The sequence below is a fragment of the Schistocerca piceifrons genome, chromosome X, assembly GCF_021461385.2.
Source record: "Schistocerca piceifrons isolate TAMUIC-IGC-003096 chromosome X, iqSchPice1.1, whole genome shotgun sequence".
Lineage (NCBI taxonomy): Eukaryota > Metazoa > Arthropoda > Insecta > Orthoptera > Acrididae > Schistocerca > Schistocerca piceifrons.
This window is the reverse complement of record NC_060149.1, coordinates 406624119-406642135: the sequence shown is the minus strand read 5'-3', so window position 1 is coordinate 406642135 and position 18017 is coordinate 406624119.

Below are 18017 nucleotides of genomic sequence, written 5' to 3'. Positions count from 1 at the left end.
GCTCTCAGTCTTAAAGCAGCATCTGTGTGGCTGTAGTCTATGGACAACAACATTCCTAAACTGATTGGTCAGTTCAGAGTCCCGACCTGAATAGAATGGAATACCTTTGGCGCGAGTTAGAGTGTCGACTTCGCTCCAGACTGCAGCGTCCAACATCTCTACTGAAAGTGTCCGCAATTGCTTCAAAAGTTTTTCTAAGGAAGTGTCAAAAAATGAGAAGTGTTCTCGTATTAGTTTGTGCAGGACTAGTTGCCAAAAGCTGTACCTCGCAAAATTTATTATGTCACTGCGATTAAGAGGTGGATCTGACTTCCAATACATGTTCGCAAACTTGAGATGGTTTGTAAAAGAGAAACAAAATGCGAAGACTTTACCTCCACGAAGAAATCTGATGAAGTGTAAGTTAGTAAAAATATCTAGCTAGAAAGGGATGGATAATATGACGCAAATTTATGTAGTGGCCGAAATTATCTGATAAGTTACGTCAGAACCAACTTTTATTATGTAAGATGTAGATTATGACGAACAAAGCTGCTCTAATCTGTAGCAGTCGATTTAGAACAAATCGATTGTTTTCAATAGGTCTTGGATTTATAAAAGAGCGGCGAGTTGAATAGAATTGAGGCATTGACTTGGGAAAGTTAGTAAGTCAAATTAAATTATTTTTCAGATTTTTTGACGAAATGGTAGTAAGACATGTCGCCAGTGGGATAGAAGTAGAAGAATGTCAAAGTTGTAGGCATTTGCGTTCTTACTAACGACAGAAGGTGGCACTTGTAGTAACATCACATGAACCGGCATGGATATCGGAGTAAGTCAACAAGCCACTGAGGTACTAGCTTTTACTCTCTGACCAACTGTTCATTACTGTGTTATTCATTCGGTAGTAATGTTACCTGGAGTTATTAGTACGACGAAATGCCTCCCAAACCTGTTATAAACAATATGGTAGGCCATATTTTTCGTCTGTAATAAAATTTACTTGCTTACATTCAGTGCTAACAGCAAATTTTGTGTTTTATTGTGATCAACCAATTTATTTGTGTACTTCCTTTGTGCTGGCTACTTGTAAATGCAATGCAAATATAGCAGCCGTAGTTTTGGAGAGAATGACGCACGGAAGCTGCACTCAGTTTCAGAACCAAAGTTGTGTAGGTAAAGATAATTTTCTTTTTGTTTTAATCACCATAGTGCAGATGAAACAAAGAAAGCTGCGTAATATCGAGGTTCTGATTTGAGCAGAAGATAGATATCTGTCACTGACTCTATGTGGCGCGACAACTGCGCCAGCCAAAATAAAAATCAGATGATTTTAAGGACTTTAATGTACATAATGGTAAAAGTTTGATTGATAATGTCAATCTGAAATTTCTAATGTCGGGGAATTCGCACATGCTTATGACGGAGATTTCGGCGTAATAGAGAAGAGAAAGATTTCGCAAACAATGGCTCCTGAGTAAGTAGCTGATATGATTAGAGAGGCAAAGAATGAACGAACATTCAGTGTTGTAAAGACGACGAAGGACGATTTCTATGATATCGCCTCTGTGTGCGATGCATTATTGCATACAGCACCAGTAAAAAGTTTAGTTCTGCTTTTTGAATTAGAAATGTGAGGGATAAGGTGCTCATCACAGAAATAAAAGATTTGTCAAATGAAATGGATTTGTGGAGGGTGCACAACATTTCGAAAAAGGGGAAATCAGTGAAGAACATGTTTGCATTTCATTCTCTACCACAAATTGGATGAAGGCCCATCATTAATGATGCTAAAAAAAGATTTCCAGGCGATGCTGGACTACATAGACATCAAATATCATGCATTTCACCGCAGTCTTCCTACAGCATAATTATATTTCTTATAAAAATGTGCAGCTTGCTGTAAATATAGGGTGGCGCACGAAATGTGTTACCAATTATTTCTTTCACAATTTACGACGCACATTAGATATCCGAATGGGATCTCTACAGCAGTTCCAGCAGAGCTTGGAATAACAAATGAGTTATGAAACGACGTGTAATTCACGATACTGCCGCTAGGAGACTAGTAAGCAGCAATGGCTGACAATGGAAGACTGACGACACAGAAACGATGGGCAACTGTGTTACTTTTTCATGAAACGAAAAGCCTTGTTGTGACTCAGAGGCGTTGCCGACAACAGTTTAACACACGATGGATCCATTGCAAGAAGACCATCCACAGGTTGTACGAGAAATTTGTACAGGAAGGAACAGTATTGGAAGCGATGCGACCTCAGCCTAAGCCTGTTTGTTCACCGGAGAATATTGAAGCGGTACGAGTTGCTGTACAGAGAAGTCCCGGGAAGTCGTGTAGAAAGGCAGCAGTGCAACTGGGAATATCCAGACGCTCCGTTCAACGCATTCTTAAAAGTGACCTCCATATGTACCCATACAAGATGACCTGTGCACAGAAGTTCACTGAAGAACACAAGCAGCAGAGACTACTGTTTGCTCAGTTGCAGGTGGATAGGGAAGAAACTCTCAACAACATTTGGTTTTCAGACGAGACTCATTTTCATTTAGACGGTGTGGTTAATTAACATACAAAATGTACGCTTTTGGGCCACTGAAAACCCACAAGTGCTTCATGAACGACAACATTATCCTCCGAGGATTACAGTGTGGGCAGCAATTTCCAGTCACGTACTTATTGGACCCTTTTTCTTTGAAGTAACTGTGAACAGCGAGCGTTATTTGAGCATGCTTCGCAATAGCTTCATTCCACAGCTTCTTGCTACTGGCTCAAATGGCTCTGAGCACTATGGGACTTAACTTCTGAGGTCATCAGTCCCCTAGAACTTAGAACTACTTAAACCTAACTAACCTAAGGACATCACACACATCCATGTCCGAGGCAGGATTCGAACCAGCGACCTTAGCGGTCGCGCGGGCGCGGTTCCAGACTGTAGCGCCTAGAACCGCTAGGCCACTCTGGCCGGCTTCTTGCTACTGCCTTGCCCTTCAACACGCAGTGGTTCATGCAAGATGGAGCAAGGCCACATACTGCAAACTCTGTGTTGGAGATTTTATACGAGCATTTCGACATGCGGATCATTTCACTTAGGTTTCCAGGTCGCTTCAATGACGGACAAAATTGGTCCCCCAATAGTCCAGACCTCAATCCATGTGACTTTTTTCTTTGGGGTACCTAAAGGAAAAAAATTTCCCGAAACGTCCACGTGATTTAATGGAGCTCAGAAGACCTATTCTTCAAGCTTGCAGTGAAATTACGGAAGACATGTGCAGTAGGGTAATCACTAACTTCAGTGTTCGTTTGAAGGAAGTTAGGAAACGAAATGGTGGACATATTGAGCATGTGCTGAGTTAGAACAAATCTCCATGGACGGCTCTTCATTGTAGATTATGTTCATTTCAGATTGTATTGACAATAAAGTTTATATTTAAAAAGAAAATGGTAACACATTTCGTGCGCCACCCTGTATATTTGAAAAGTTAATTTGGAGTTCCTGTAAATATTTTGCAAATAGAACTTTGTATTTCGTAGTGATAAAACCGTAGTTTACTTCTCCTGTCAAATTTGCTGTTCATGACGTAGTCCCTTACCCACGTTAACGCCTCAATTGCATCGCAGTTAATGCTCGACTCGGGGGAAGACGCGTCGGGCCTTCACGTGGCACCACAGGCGAGGGTGAGAGCAGGGCCTGGTGTAAGAGAGGAAGTGGGAGGGGAAGGCGCATTAGGCAGGCTGCCTGGGCAGGCGACACAGCTGCAGCCGGAACAATAGCGCGCCGTAATCACCCGCTGGCAGATCGATGTAGCCGCGCAATACGCGGTCCGATGTCTGCTAACGACACCGAGTCCTAGAGGGGCTTCTCTTGTCTTCATTTTCTGTAACAAACGTCTCTATCCCAATAGAAAGGTTTTGCGCCAACCATAGAGTAGGGAACTCGCTAGCAACTAATCCTTTAAACACAGACGGACAAAATTTCTGGATCCGTTCCGTTACCGGTACAAAACAAAGTTTCTGTTACGTTGCTTGCGTGTTTTATCCAGTGGTAAGTAATGTTTACTTCCTTGTCATTTGTGGGTTACAACCATAAGCAGCTAATAGACGACGTTTCCATTAATACGGTAAGCACACCGAACAAGAAACTGGTCACCCACAGGTGACATCGCGCTAATATCGTGTAACATCGAATCCATCCTTCTAATGACACTTGCTAAATCTTTGCAAAGAGGTATACGTAAGATAAAAAAAAGGAAGCAATGCGCTGCAGCAGAGATGCTGTTAGATGAGAGAGATGTGACTTTCACTTTTTTGTAAGTCGGCAGAAAGAGAGGAGTTTGTGGTGTCTTGATGAAGAGAGTACGTAAACATTTTATCGCTCTTCCTGTTGTAACATTTTCCTGAATAAGAAAAGTGAAGTGAAACACAGTGCCTGTCTATTTATTTGACTAACAGTTCACCTCACCGCATCGAAATAGGAGTTTCTTGCATTAGGCGACACGGTCAACAATTAGCAACTTCTACGGCAGCTGCATTCGAACGACCATTGCAGCAGAAAGAAGATGTAAAGTTTCCCACTGAGAAGAAAATACAACTAAGAACATTTATTATTAAATTTCCTATAAAATTTATTTCAGATTTGTTTGATGGTGGCCGGCCTGGGTGACCGAGCGGTTCTAGGCGCTACAGTCTGGAACCGCGCGACCACTACGGTCGCAGGTTCGAATCCTGCCTCAGGCATGGATGTGTGTGATGTCCTTAGGTTAATTAGATTTACGTAGTTCTAAGTTCTAGGGGACTGATGACCTCAGCAGTTAAGTCCCATAGTGCTCAGAGCCATTTGAACCATTTTTTGTTTGATGGTGTCTGTTCGGCAGTCGGGTGTAAAAGCATTTCAATAACTTCCATTTATGAGTTCACAGTTAAAAGTCAAAAAATTTCCAATTCAAAAACTCTAATTCATTATCGAGCCAGCAAGTAATGAAAAATAGAGTAGAATACAGCCTCGATAATGTGCGAAGTTAGGCGATGAAGAGAGACCACAAGTTTCTTCAGGTGTGCCACATCCAGCTGAACCCACACACTCATGATTACATCTATAGAGCTATCAAACTGCTGTGATTTTGCTTACTTTAGTTTACTTAACCTGGCAAGATTAGGCTCACTAAGCACTCTCTTACATCTGACGATTCTGTATACTTTAGGTTACACTGATTACGGTTAGCACGTTATGAATCACATGTAACATACAACATGTAACATATAGTAATTGCGAGGGCGTGCTGAAAAGTAACGGTTCCGAATTTTTTTATGTGAAAGCTTTTAAAGTTTCTTAAGAAAAACTTTTTTAAAATTCTACGTCCTTATTCTTCGGGTCTACGTATTTTCAGCCCTCTTCCGGCAGAGGGTTCCAAACAGCAGCATGTAACATGGCTGTGTTTAACTAAGTATGTCGGTGCGTGAGAAACAGCGTGATGCAATCGAACTGCGAATTCGAAGAGTTAGTCCACACAGGGAGCACTCATTCCCTCAAAATGACTATTCCAAAAAACACATAAACGCTGCGACATCTGCACCAATCTGACACCTTAGGTTCCCTGTCATCGATCATCCTCCGTACAGTCATGATCCCGACTTGGCTCCAAAACCGAAAGAACACATTCGAGGACTGCTCTTTGACAGTGATGAAGCGGTGCAAGCAGAGGTAAGACTTTGGCTCCTTCAACGAAGTCGAACGTTCTACAGTGTCGGTATCAGCAACCTGGTCGGGTTGACTCTGTTGAGAAATAAATTTGTAGACATGAAGACCTACCATGAACCGTGGACCTTCCCATTGGTGGGGTGGCATGCGTGCCTCCGAGATACAGGCAGCCGAACCGTAGGTGCAACCACAATGGAGGGATATCTGTTCAGAGAGCAGACCAACGTGTAGTTCCCGAAGAGGGGTGAAAGCCTTTTCAGTAGTTGCAGGGGCGGCAGTCTGGATGATTGACTGATTTGGCCTTGTCACATCAACCAGAACGGCCCTGTTGCGTTGGTAGTGCGAACGGCTGAAGGCAAGGGGAAACTACAGTCGTCATTTTTCCGGAGGGTATGTAGCTTTACTGTATGGTTAAATGATGATGACATGCTCTTGGGTAAAATATTCCGGAGGTAAAATAGCCCTCATTCGGATCTCTGGGCGGGGAATACTCAAGGGGATGTCGTCGTCAGGAGAAACAAAACTTGCATTCTACAGATCGAAGCGTGGAATGTTAGATCCCTTAATCGGATAGGTAGATCAGAAAATTGAAAACGGGAAATAGGTGCGTTGATGTTAGATAAGTGGGAATTAGTGAAGTTCGATGGTTGGAGGAACGTTACTTCTGATCAGATGAATGCAGGGCCATAAATACAAAATCAAATGGGCGTAATGCAGGAGTTTAATAATGAATAAGAAAATAGGGATGCGGGCAAGCTACTATGAACAGCATAGTGCACACATTATTGTATAGGTTGGATACCACAGTAGTACAAGTTCATATGCCAAGTAGCTCCGCAGATAATGAAAACACTGAAGAAATGCGTGATGAGATATAAGAACTTATTCAGATAATTAAAAGAGACGAAATTTTAATTATGGTAGGAGACTGGTATTCGACAGCTGGAAATAAAGAGAAGGAAAAATAGTAGGTGAATATGGACTGGCGGAAAGGAATGAAAGAGGAGGCCGCCTAGTAGAATTTTGCAACGAGCATAATTTAATCATTTCTGGGTTAAGAATCATCAAACAAGGTTGTATACATGGAAGAGACCTGGAAATACTGTAAGGTTTCAGATTGATTATAAATGGTAAGACAGATTTCGGAACCAGACACTTCCAGGGGCAGACGTGGACTCTCACCACAATTTATTGGTTATGACACGTAGACTAAAACTAAATAAATTGTTAAAAGGAAATTGGACATAAATAAGTTGAAAGAACAAGAGATTGTTGAGAGTTTGAGATGGACAGTTAGGCAAAAATAACTATAACAGGAAAAGGAATACAGTAGAAGACGAATAGATAGCTTTAAGATACGAAATAGCGAAGGCAGCAGAGGATCAAATAGGTAAAACGACAAGGCCTAGTAGAAATATGTGGATAGCACAGGTGATATTGAATGTAACTGATGAAAGGAGAAAACATGAACATGCAGTAAATGAAGCAGGCGAAAGAGATACAAACGTCTAAAAAGTGAGACTGACAGGATGTGCAAAATAGCTAAGCAGGAATGGCCAGAGGACAAATGTAAGGATTTAGAAGTATATGTCGTTTATGGAAAGATATATATCGTCTACAGTAAAATTAAATAGGCCTTTCGAGAAAAGAGAAGCAGTTGTATGAATATCAAGAGATCAGACGAAAGACCAGTCCTAAGCAAAGAAGGAAAAACTCAAACGTGGAAGAAGCAGATAGAGGGTCTATACAAGAGAGATGAACTTGATGGCAGTAGTACAGAAATGGAAGAGGACATGCAGGAACAGGAACATGAAATGGGAGACGCATTACTGCGAGAAGAATTTGACAGAGCAGTGAAACACAAAAGTTGAAACAAGGCCCCGAGAGTAGACGATATCCCTTCAGAACTACTGATAGCCTTGGTGGTGACAGCCATGACGAAACACTTCCATCTGATGAGCAAATTGTTTGAGAAAGGCGAAATACCTTCAGATTTAAGGAATAATATAATAATTCTAATCGCAAAGATAGCAAGTGCTGACAGGTGTGAACATTACCGAACAATCAGTTTAATAGGTCATGGTTGCAAAGTACTAACAGGAATTGTCTGCAGAAGAATGGAAAAACAGTGAGAAGCTGACATTTGGGTAGATCATTTTGGATTCCGGAGAAACGTAGGAACACGTAAGGCAATAATGATCTTACGACTTATCTTAGAAGATAGGTTAAGGGAAGTCAAACCTACGTTTATAGTTCTGTAGACTTAAAGAAAGCTTTTGACAACGTTGAATGGAATATCCTCTTTGAAATTCTAAAGTTAGGAGAGGTAAAATACAGGGAGCGAAAGGCTATTTACAAGTTGTACAAAAACCAGACGGCAGTTACAAAGAGTCGAGGGGCACGAAAAGGAAGCAGTTGTTGAAAAGAGAGCGAAACAGGTTTGTAGCTTATCCCCGATCTTATTCAACTTATACATTAAGCAAGCAGTAAAGGAAACCAAAGAAAAATTTTGAGTAGGAATTAAAGTTCAGGGAAAATAAATAAAAACTTTTAGGTTTGCCGATGACATTATAATTTTGTTAGTGACAGCAAAGAACTTACAAGAGCAGTTGAACGGAATGATCAGTGTCTTGAAAGGAGGATACAATTTGAACATTAAGAAAATCAAAACGAGGATAATGGAATGTTGTCTAATTAAATCAGGTGATGCTGAGAAAACCAGATTAGAAAATGAGACTGTGAAAGTGGAAATGAGCGTTTGGCATCATTGGTCGGAAGGCCCTTGCGGGGCAGGTCCGGCAGCCTTGGTGCAGGTCTTATTACATGCGACGCCACATTGGGCGACCTGCGCGCCGGATGCGGATGAAATGATGATGATGAAGGCACAACACCCAGTCCCAGAGCAGAGAAAATCTCCGACCCAGCCGGGAATCGAACCCGGGCACGTAGGACGGCAATCCGTCACGCTGAGCACTCAGCTATCGGGGCGGACACTCTGAACGTAGTAGGTGAGTTTTGATGTTTGGTTAGCAAAGTAACTGATGACCGAACGAGAGAGGATATAAAATGTAGACTGGCAATAGCAAGAAAAGCGTATCTGAAGAAGAGAAATTTGTTAACATGTAATATAGATTTAAGTTTTAGGAAGTATTTTCCGAAAGTATTTTTATGGAATGTAGCCATGAATGGACGTGAAACGTGGACGATAAAAAGTTTAGACAAGAAGAGAATAGAAGCTTCTGAAATATAGTGGTACAGAAGAATGCTGAGGGTTGGATAGGTAGATCACGTAACTAATTATGAGGTGCTAATAGAATTGGGAAGAAAATATTTGTGGCAAAACGAGGCCAGACGGTGGGATCGGTTGTTAGAACACATTCTGAGACATCAAGTGATCGCCAGTTGAGTACTGTGAGGACGTGTGGGGGTAAAAATCGTAGAGGGAGACCACGAGATAACTGCAGTATGCAGATTCAGAAGGAAGTAGGTTGCAATAGTTATTTGGAGTTGAAGAGCCTTGCACAAAACGGAGTAGCATAGACAGCTGCATCAAACCAGTCTTCGGAGGAGGAGGATGAAATTAGTGTTTAACGTCCCATCGACAACGAGGTCATTAGAGACGGAGCACAAGCTCGGATTAGGGAAGGATGGGGAAGGAAATCGGCCGTGCCCTTTCAAAGGAGCCATCCCGGCATTTGCCTGAAGTGATGTAGGGAAATCACGGAAAACCTAAATCAGGATGGCCGGACGTGGGATTGAACCGTCGTCCAAACCAGTCTTCGGACTGAAGATCACAACAACAACACTGTCATAAAGACGTAGAATGTTAATAAAGTTTGTTTTATTTAAAAAGCTTTACGAATTTTCACCTAAAAATTCGGAGGCACTATTTTCCAGCATGGCCTTGGACTGTAGTCCATAAAGAGAAAGGAACAGCTTACATTCGTTTACAAGTACAACAACAGAGACACGATACATGAAGGTACGAGTAGTTTTAAACTACTGCGGCTAGCAGCAATGGACATGAGAGAGGAGTGAATGAGGGAGAGAAAGGGGAAGGTTATAAAAAATCACTGATGATAGGGGAAAAGAAACTGATGTGATTGAATGAGAAATTGAAAGAGCAAGAAAAATGAATGGGAGAAATGGGGGCATTTGGTTTACTGTTTGACAGAGGCAGAACTGGCCATATACGTTAATTTTTGCGAAAATGTTACGAGGAAGACAGAAGTGTTTTTGCTTCTTCTTGAAAGCAACACTGCACTGAATCGTGCGCAGAGTGCACTGTAGCTGGTTACAGAGACTGACACAGCAACAGAGAGGGAGTTTGCAAAGGTTTCATCTGCTGTTCCACACTGTCCCACAGATTTTCTGTAGCATTAATATCTGGAGCTTTAGCGGGCCAGTCGAAATGCGACAGCGTACCTGAGTGTTCGTTAAATCAGAAAAGTGTACGTGCAACCCTGTGACCGTGGCGGTTATTACCTTGGCAGATAGGTGTGCTCACAGCATACTGCTCATGAAGATGTAGAAGAAGGAGCAATACTTTGTCACCGAGAATACTGAGACAGACGCCCTGGTCCATTTTCAAGGTAAGCTGAATGTGTTGATGAATGTCGTGGTAGGAAAAACGTCCTCAGAACACCACAGAAACCCACCCGCCTGAAATGCGCCCTCCACACACTGAAAGTGCGCCGCTAGTTCTAAATTTGGAAAAATATAAATTAATGCTGTTGAGTAGGAGGAACAAACCTGTAATGTTCGGTTACAGTATTACTAGGATGCTGTCTGACATAGTCAAGTCGTTCAGATATCTGTGTGCAACATTGCAAAACAATATGAAATGGAACTAACATATGCGAGCTGTTGTAGAGAAAGCGACTGGTCGACCTTGGTTTACCTGTAAAAGAGACCGCATACAGGACGCTGGAGTGACCTATTCTTGAGTACTGCTCGAGTGTCTGGGATTCGTACCATGTCGGATTGAAGGCAGACATCAAAGCAATTCAGAGGCGGCTTGCTAGATTTGTCTAAGGTAGGTTCGAACAACACGTAAGTGTTACGGAGGTGATTCGGGAACTCAAATGGGAATCCCTGGAGGGAAGGCAGAGTTATTTTCGAAAACGCTATTGAGAAAATTTAGAGAACCGGCATTTGAAGCTGACTGCCGAATGATTCTACTGCTGCCAACATACATAGCGCTTAAGGACCACGAAGAAAGGATTCGAGAAATTAGGGCTCATACGGAGACATATAGAGAGTCGTTTCTCCCTCGCTCAATTTGCGAGTGGAACAGGAAAGGAAATGGATAGTAGTGGTACAGGCTACCCTGCGCCACGCACCGTACAGTGACCTGCGGAGTATTTATGTAGATGTAGATGCAGATGTAGGTTAAGTGACTCATTGGATCATCGATGCACTGTAAGCCCTACCTCAATCGTAAGGACGCAAACCGCGACTCTTGGGACCACACTGCACGCCTCCCGTCAACTATTGTCCAGCTTCTGCATTGTTTGGTCCATCGAATATGTGCAGCTTTTTGTGCTTTTGTGAGCAGTGACATTTTGCTAGGTACCCTTCTCCAAATATGCTAAGTACCCGTCTCCAAATACCCATCGGCAGAAAGTGATACTAACAGTAGCTTAACTCTCTTTCCAAATGTTCTTTTACATAGTAAAACCCAGAAAGTGCCACAGTTTAATTCTCGTACCACTGAAAAGATGAGTGAAATACGAGGGGCGTTTAAGAACTAACGCAAAGCATTTTTTGTCGGCCTATTTCAGTTGAGAAAATGCGGAATTTGTTGTGGAACATCGTCGAATATTCTCGCTTCAGTCCCTATAGCTTCATGAAGTTCCGATAGGTGGCGGGTGGTGGCGCTGAACGTAGCCTTCAGACTGGAGTTCTATGTAGAGAGCTGTCATTGAGTTTCTTTGGCGGAAAACCAGAGCAACGCATATATTCATAAGAGCTTGCAGAATGTCTACGGAGACCTGTCAGTGAGCAAAAGGCTAGGCGTCTGTCATCATCAGAAGGTCGCGCAAACCTGTCCGACCTCCAGCCGACCGGCCGGCCGCACACAACTGTGACTCCTGCAATGTAGGTATTTGATAACTGCCTCTGGCTCCTCAAACTCCTCTCTGGCCGGACATGGGGGTTGAACCCCTCTACCATCCTCCACACCTATAAATCCTTAATCCATCCCATCCTCTGTTATGCCAGTCCCACCTGGATATCCGCCCCCCCCCTCCCACATTCTATAAGTCCCTCCAGATTCTCGAGTGCCATGCACTCCTCCTCGCCTTCTGTACATGCCTCCCATCCCCCACGTGGATCCTCTACGACCTGATTCCTTTCCCCCATCTGCTCCTATTCCTCGAACATATCCACATACTCTACACCTCCCATTGCCTTGATCCCCATCATCTCCTGGTTGCTCCTCTCCTCTCCAACCCCGCGAGTGGAACAGAGGGGGGGAAATGTGACCTTGGCACGAATTGTGCCCTCCGCCACACAGCGCCTGATGGCTAGCGGAGTATATATGTAGATGTAGAACCCTCCCCCCCCCCCCTCTGCCACGCCTTCACTGTTGTGTCCCCCTTACCCTCCATCTCTACACCTTTCATGTCCTTTCCCAAGGTGGCTTCTGCCAACTCCCCCTCCTGGATGATGCCATCTCTCTCCCTCCATTTATCCCTCCTATCAACTGTGATCCTCACCTCCCCCTCCCTTCCTCTATCCTTTTCCTGGGCTCCCTCTCCCCGCCCTTCCATCCTGTTTTTCCCCGCCTACCCTCTTTCTGCCTCCCTTCTCACCCCCGAGTCCTTTTGCATTTCTCTCCTCTGCCTTTCCCAATTCCTCTCTCGCGTCTGCCCTCCCCCCCCCCCCCCCTCCACTTATGAGTCCTCTCATTCTGACAGTTCCCCTCCACCTTCGTTTCTCCTCTCGTCCCCCTTTTTTGGCCTCACCTGTCCAGGTCCCCCTCCCCCCCCTCCCCCCCTCCCCCCCTCCCCCCATCTGCCTTTGGCTGTGGTGTGTCATCTTCGTGCTGACTTTTTGGTGCAGTGTTTCCAGAGAGTGTTAAGTGTTGTGCGTCTTTTCCTAAGTGTAGCAAACGGACATCGTACTGTCGCTGGGTGTGATTTTTATATCTCTTGCGAACAGAAACCAGACTGTCGCCGTGTTTTTTAATTGTCTGTCTACTATTTTACCTGTCTGCTTCCTGTGTATTTTATTAGCATCGCCAACCCCTTTGTTTTATGTTTTAACTTTCCACAGTTTTCCGCCGTTTTACAATTTAAGTCATCGTTTTATCGCCTGCTCTTATTGTTTCTTATCTTCTTACATTTTAAAAATTCAGTAGGCTGAAGAGCAGCGTACTAAGCTGCTGCCAGCCCGCCCCCTTCGGGGGAATCGAAATTCAATAAAGGAAAAAAAATAAAAAAAAGGTGTTTGACGGATCACATTGAAGTACCTCGCAGCACAACTGGGCGTTTCTGCTGGTAGTGCTGACACACTCGTTCACCAATCAGGGTACTCAAAGGAGTGTGCGCGCTCGGCTCCTAGCTGCCTAACAGAAGTTCATAAAGAGCAACGAAGGACCATCTGTGCGAAGTTGCTTGCACGCTACGAGTTTGATCGTGACAATTATTTGTCGAACATCATCGCAGGTGATGAAGCACGGGTTCATCACTACGAAGTGGAAACAAAACGCCAATCCATGGAATGGCGCCACATCACCTTTCCTCCGAAGAGAAAGTTCAAAGCTGCACCCTCAGCCGGTAAGTCATGGCGATGGTCTTCTGACATTCTGTAGGGGTTATTCTACTTGGTGTCTTCCACCGTGGTGCAACGATCAACTTTGAAGTGTACTGTGCTACCCTTAGGAGACTGAGAAACGACTTCAGCGTGTTGATCGCACAAAAATGCAAACGAACTTCTCCTTCTCCATAACGAGACAAGGCTTCACCCAAGACTGCGCACCCGTGAGGAACTCACGAAACTTCATTGGGCTGCACTTTCTCAATCACCCTACAGCCAGCATCTCGCACCTTTCGACTTCCATCTGTTTGGCCCAATGAAGGATGCACTCCACGGGAAGCAGTACGCGGATGATGGGGAGGTTATTGATGCAGCAAGACGTTGGCTCCGACGACGACCAGTAGAGTGGTACCATTAGGGCATACAGGGCCTCCCAGTAAAGTGGTGTAAAGCTTCTCGTTGAACGATGATTATGTTGAAAAATAGGGTTTTGTATTCAAAGGAGTGAGGAATGGTGTGGTGTATTGTAATCCTGAATAAAATCAACCTGCTTTCAGAAAAAAGATGTTTCATTAGTACTGGTATTAGTATCAGTGGCGTCGAGAAACAGCTGAAATCGTTAAAACTGAACAAAGCCCCAGGACCCGATGGAATCCATATCAGATTCTACACGCAATTTGGGACTGAGTTAGCCCGTCTGTTAACTACAATCTTAGACCACTCGAACAAAAATCGTGCCCAGTAGCTGGAAGAAAGCACACGTCAGACCTGTCAACAAGAACGGTAGCAGAAATGATACACAAAACTACAGCCAAACATCTCTGACATCCGTTTCTTGTAGAATTTTAGAACATATTCTGAGCTCAAACATAATGAGGTGCCTCGAACAGAACGACATCTTCCACGCCAACCAGCATGGATTTCTAAAACATATGTCGAGTGAAACCCAACTCATATTTTTCCCACATGACTTGCAGAAAGCCATGGATCAAGGCAGTCAGGTAGATGTAGTATTTTTCGGTTTCGATAAAGCATTTCACTCCGTACTACACCTACGCTTATTATCAAAAGTACAATCGTATGGGGTATCATATGAAATTTTTGACTGGAATGAAGATTTCTTGGTAGGGAGGACGCAAAATGTTATCTTGTGTGGAGACTCATCGACAGATGTAGAAGTAAATTTCTGGGTACCTTACTGCGCCCGACAGCGCTTGACTTCGGTGATCTGACGGGAACCGGCAACGTGTTCACGTAAGCTGAGGGAAAGAGAAAAGTCTCAGAGTAGCTTGCCCTGGTATGCAGTACGGTACACCTTCGCAGGTACAATGTCTGCAACAGAGTTGGTGGTCGCCACATCGAGCTGCTGTTGTAATGCATCAGTACCGTTCTGTACGTTGAGTACCTTGGTTTTCTTGTTTTGGAATTGTGTAAATACGTAATGTTTAAGTGTTAATACAAACAAATCTGCTTAAGTGATAAATGGATGTTCCGTTATGTTTCCTTTCGAATTGTTACCTAATAACTGTACTGCGTCACGCCGAATTCAGTTCCTCAAACACAAGTGGTTGAGTTACACATCTGAATTGAAACAGCCGTAAAACGGAGACGGTACGTTTCCCGACACGGGTTCCTGTTCGAAATATTATGTTTTCGCTCCCCTCTACAAGTCGTAGAAGTTTGTAACGGGAATTTTCTAACACCCAATAATATTAATCAATGTGCGCTATTTGACCCCTCATGGTCTGATTGTACTTCTGAGTCCCACGAAAAAAAAAAAAAAAACAACTTTTTCGTCGTTAGAAGCCTGACAGGACTGCGTCGCCCCGTTTATTTCTAGTTTGGTGCACTGTTAACATCTCTTAGCACTTTAACAGATGTATTATCGGTGACTCCAGAACAGTCCGAATATCAGCATTTGCAGTCCTCACACTACTCGGTTGTATGTAGGTGGATGTGCGTCATTCTGTGCTTCGTTTAGGGTGTTAACTGTGATAATTTGGTCTTCATATTTTTCTCCCAGTTTTGTGGTTAATCTGCTTATGTTATTAACTGTTTAGAATAACAAAATATTGAGGATTTGTAGAAAACTTTCGTATAAAATATTCTGTACTTGCAAGTCCCGTCGGGTCTCTTGCTTCATGTTTTTGCATGACAGGCCACGACAATAAAACTGGAAGGTAATTATAAAATGGAGTTATTATAGAAGCGTTCCCCATCTGATATTGACAAACTAATTTAGGAATGTTGTGGTTCTGAAACAAAGGGCGTTCTTGAATAAGTAGTCCGAACTCGCCAATTTACCGGCCAAACAAACAATAAATGACAGCACGCCAAATGTCATTATCAACAGAATGTTTCCACTTATTCTCCAGAAGCTGAAGGAATTCAGTTTGAAGACGACAGTGATAGCAAGATATATCTACTAATTACTTTCAGAATAAAAGAAGAAAAAAGAGTTTTTCACTTTCAGATGAAATTTGAACCCATAATTTTATTCTTTCACATCTTACAACTATATTTCTTGATAAAAGCCATAACCTTTTTTCATTATTTGTTATAATTACTGTGATATATTGAGATTAAGTAACACACTGCACAAAATTTTAAGAATTTGCAGCGGTAAAAACGCATTACATAAACTTTGTATTTGGTTCATTTTAGGTCACACATTTCTGTGTATGAAACATAGCCAACATATTGAAATTGTATTTAAAGCTGAGAGCGGACCGATGTCTCTCTAAGTTCTCAAGATACTGGATTGTATGTCTGGTGGATTTTTCACAGGGGATGCACTCAATTCCGTCCAAGAGCACCAGGAATCATGTGGTCGTAAAAGCCGTCATATTTCGTAAACAGTGAAAGATATCGTAATGAGGCTTTTTGTAAATGACAGCACGCAATGAAGCACATATTTTTTGAATGATTAATACTCGATACTATTTTATGAATTATTTATGCAGACTATTTAGATTAAATGAAATACTTTACTTGGCTTTAACACTGACTCCTGATTAATTATGATCCTTATTGGTTGTTCAATGAGTTTTATTAGGAATTTAATATGCTTGTTATATTAGGATACATATGTATACAGTTGAAGGTAAAGTACGTTGGTAAGACGTTGAAAATACTCTTTTAGATGCAGTATAAAGGGTATAGATGAAACATAGTATATACAAGTGGTGATAGCATTGTGATCGGGTCATTTTTCCATCTCAGTCAATAATTTTGTGGACCAAGAGAAAATAAGTGTGGCACTAATCACAGGGTGGCTGTCAGCCACTAGAGTGTTTCATCATCTGGTTAAGTCTACTAACATAAAGTATTTCAGGTTTTGAAGCAGATGTAAGTGAACACTCTGTGGACAAGAGCTGTGCGGTGAAGTAACCAGCTCTCGCAAATATTTCAACTGATAAATATTTACAGAACCATTTCCTTGTGACGCATAGACTGCGGTACTAAAATTCTGAGGTATTTGAGAATAAAAGCTCTTTCATTAACATAAATCGAATAACGTTGAAAATTAGTTGTTTATTTTCTTTTTTATTTGTTCTTAAAAGGCTAAAAGGACTAACACTGTTTTATTCAGTTAAACACATGTTAGTGAACTTGTCATTTTATGCACCAATCAGTATGGAAAGAATTCAAGTATAGCTTTAAATGAACTTTATTCCGTATTTTGTGCTAACATCCAATTAAAATCCTGAAGGAGGTTTCGACAGCAGACGACTTCATAAAATGGGGCCAGTATATCGAGACAGTGCATCAAAACAGAATTACACGTAAGAAGTTTGAACGGCTTCCAAACGTCGTATCGATGTCTGTGATGGAAGAAGGAACTGATTTCACAAGTGTTCTTCGTCAGACAGTGAGAGAGGAAGTTCAGAAGGCACTTGGATTACACGGCGAGCAAAAAACCGAGACGCTTCAACAGGTCATAAGGAAGGTAGTGGAACAGACATTGAACCCAATCTCTCGTCCTTTATTTCCATTTAAAACGGCGAAAAAGTTGAGACCCAGACGGAGTTACGTTCCTACAATGCCACATGAGGAACCTGTTTGGGCACCAAGGAAGACTGACGCCTAGAGGACCCAGGATAACCACTGCGGACGGCCGGGACATGTGATGCGCTAAGGCGGCGGATATTTGACGACGCCCGCGCCAGAAGACAGCAGACCGATGTTAACCGACGCCAACTCCGGGACGACGAAGATGAACAAAAAGGTGTGAGTGCACGACGAGATCACCATCACCGCAAGCTCGCCGCTGGAGGGGACGCTCCCCAACACGCCGATCAAGGTCTCCATAGCCGTTTAGAAGCTCCAGCCGATCACCTAGCCGCCACAACATGGAAAACTAAAGGGTGCGACTTTCCTTGGAGGTGAAGCGGCCGAAGAGGAAAATCCTCCGTCGTCGATCACTACAAAAATGATAGGAAACTACGTCGATATCCTCATGGCTGGCTGACCAGCCCAAGCTCTTGTGGGCTCTGGAGCATCATATTCAGTCATTTCGGAGAAGTACCGTCGACAGCAAAACATCTCTGCTGAAGGTGGCTAATG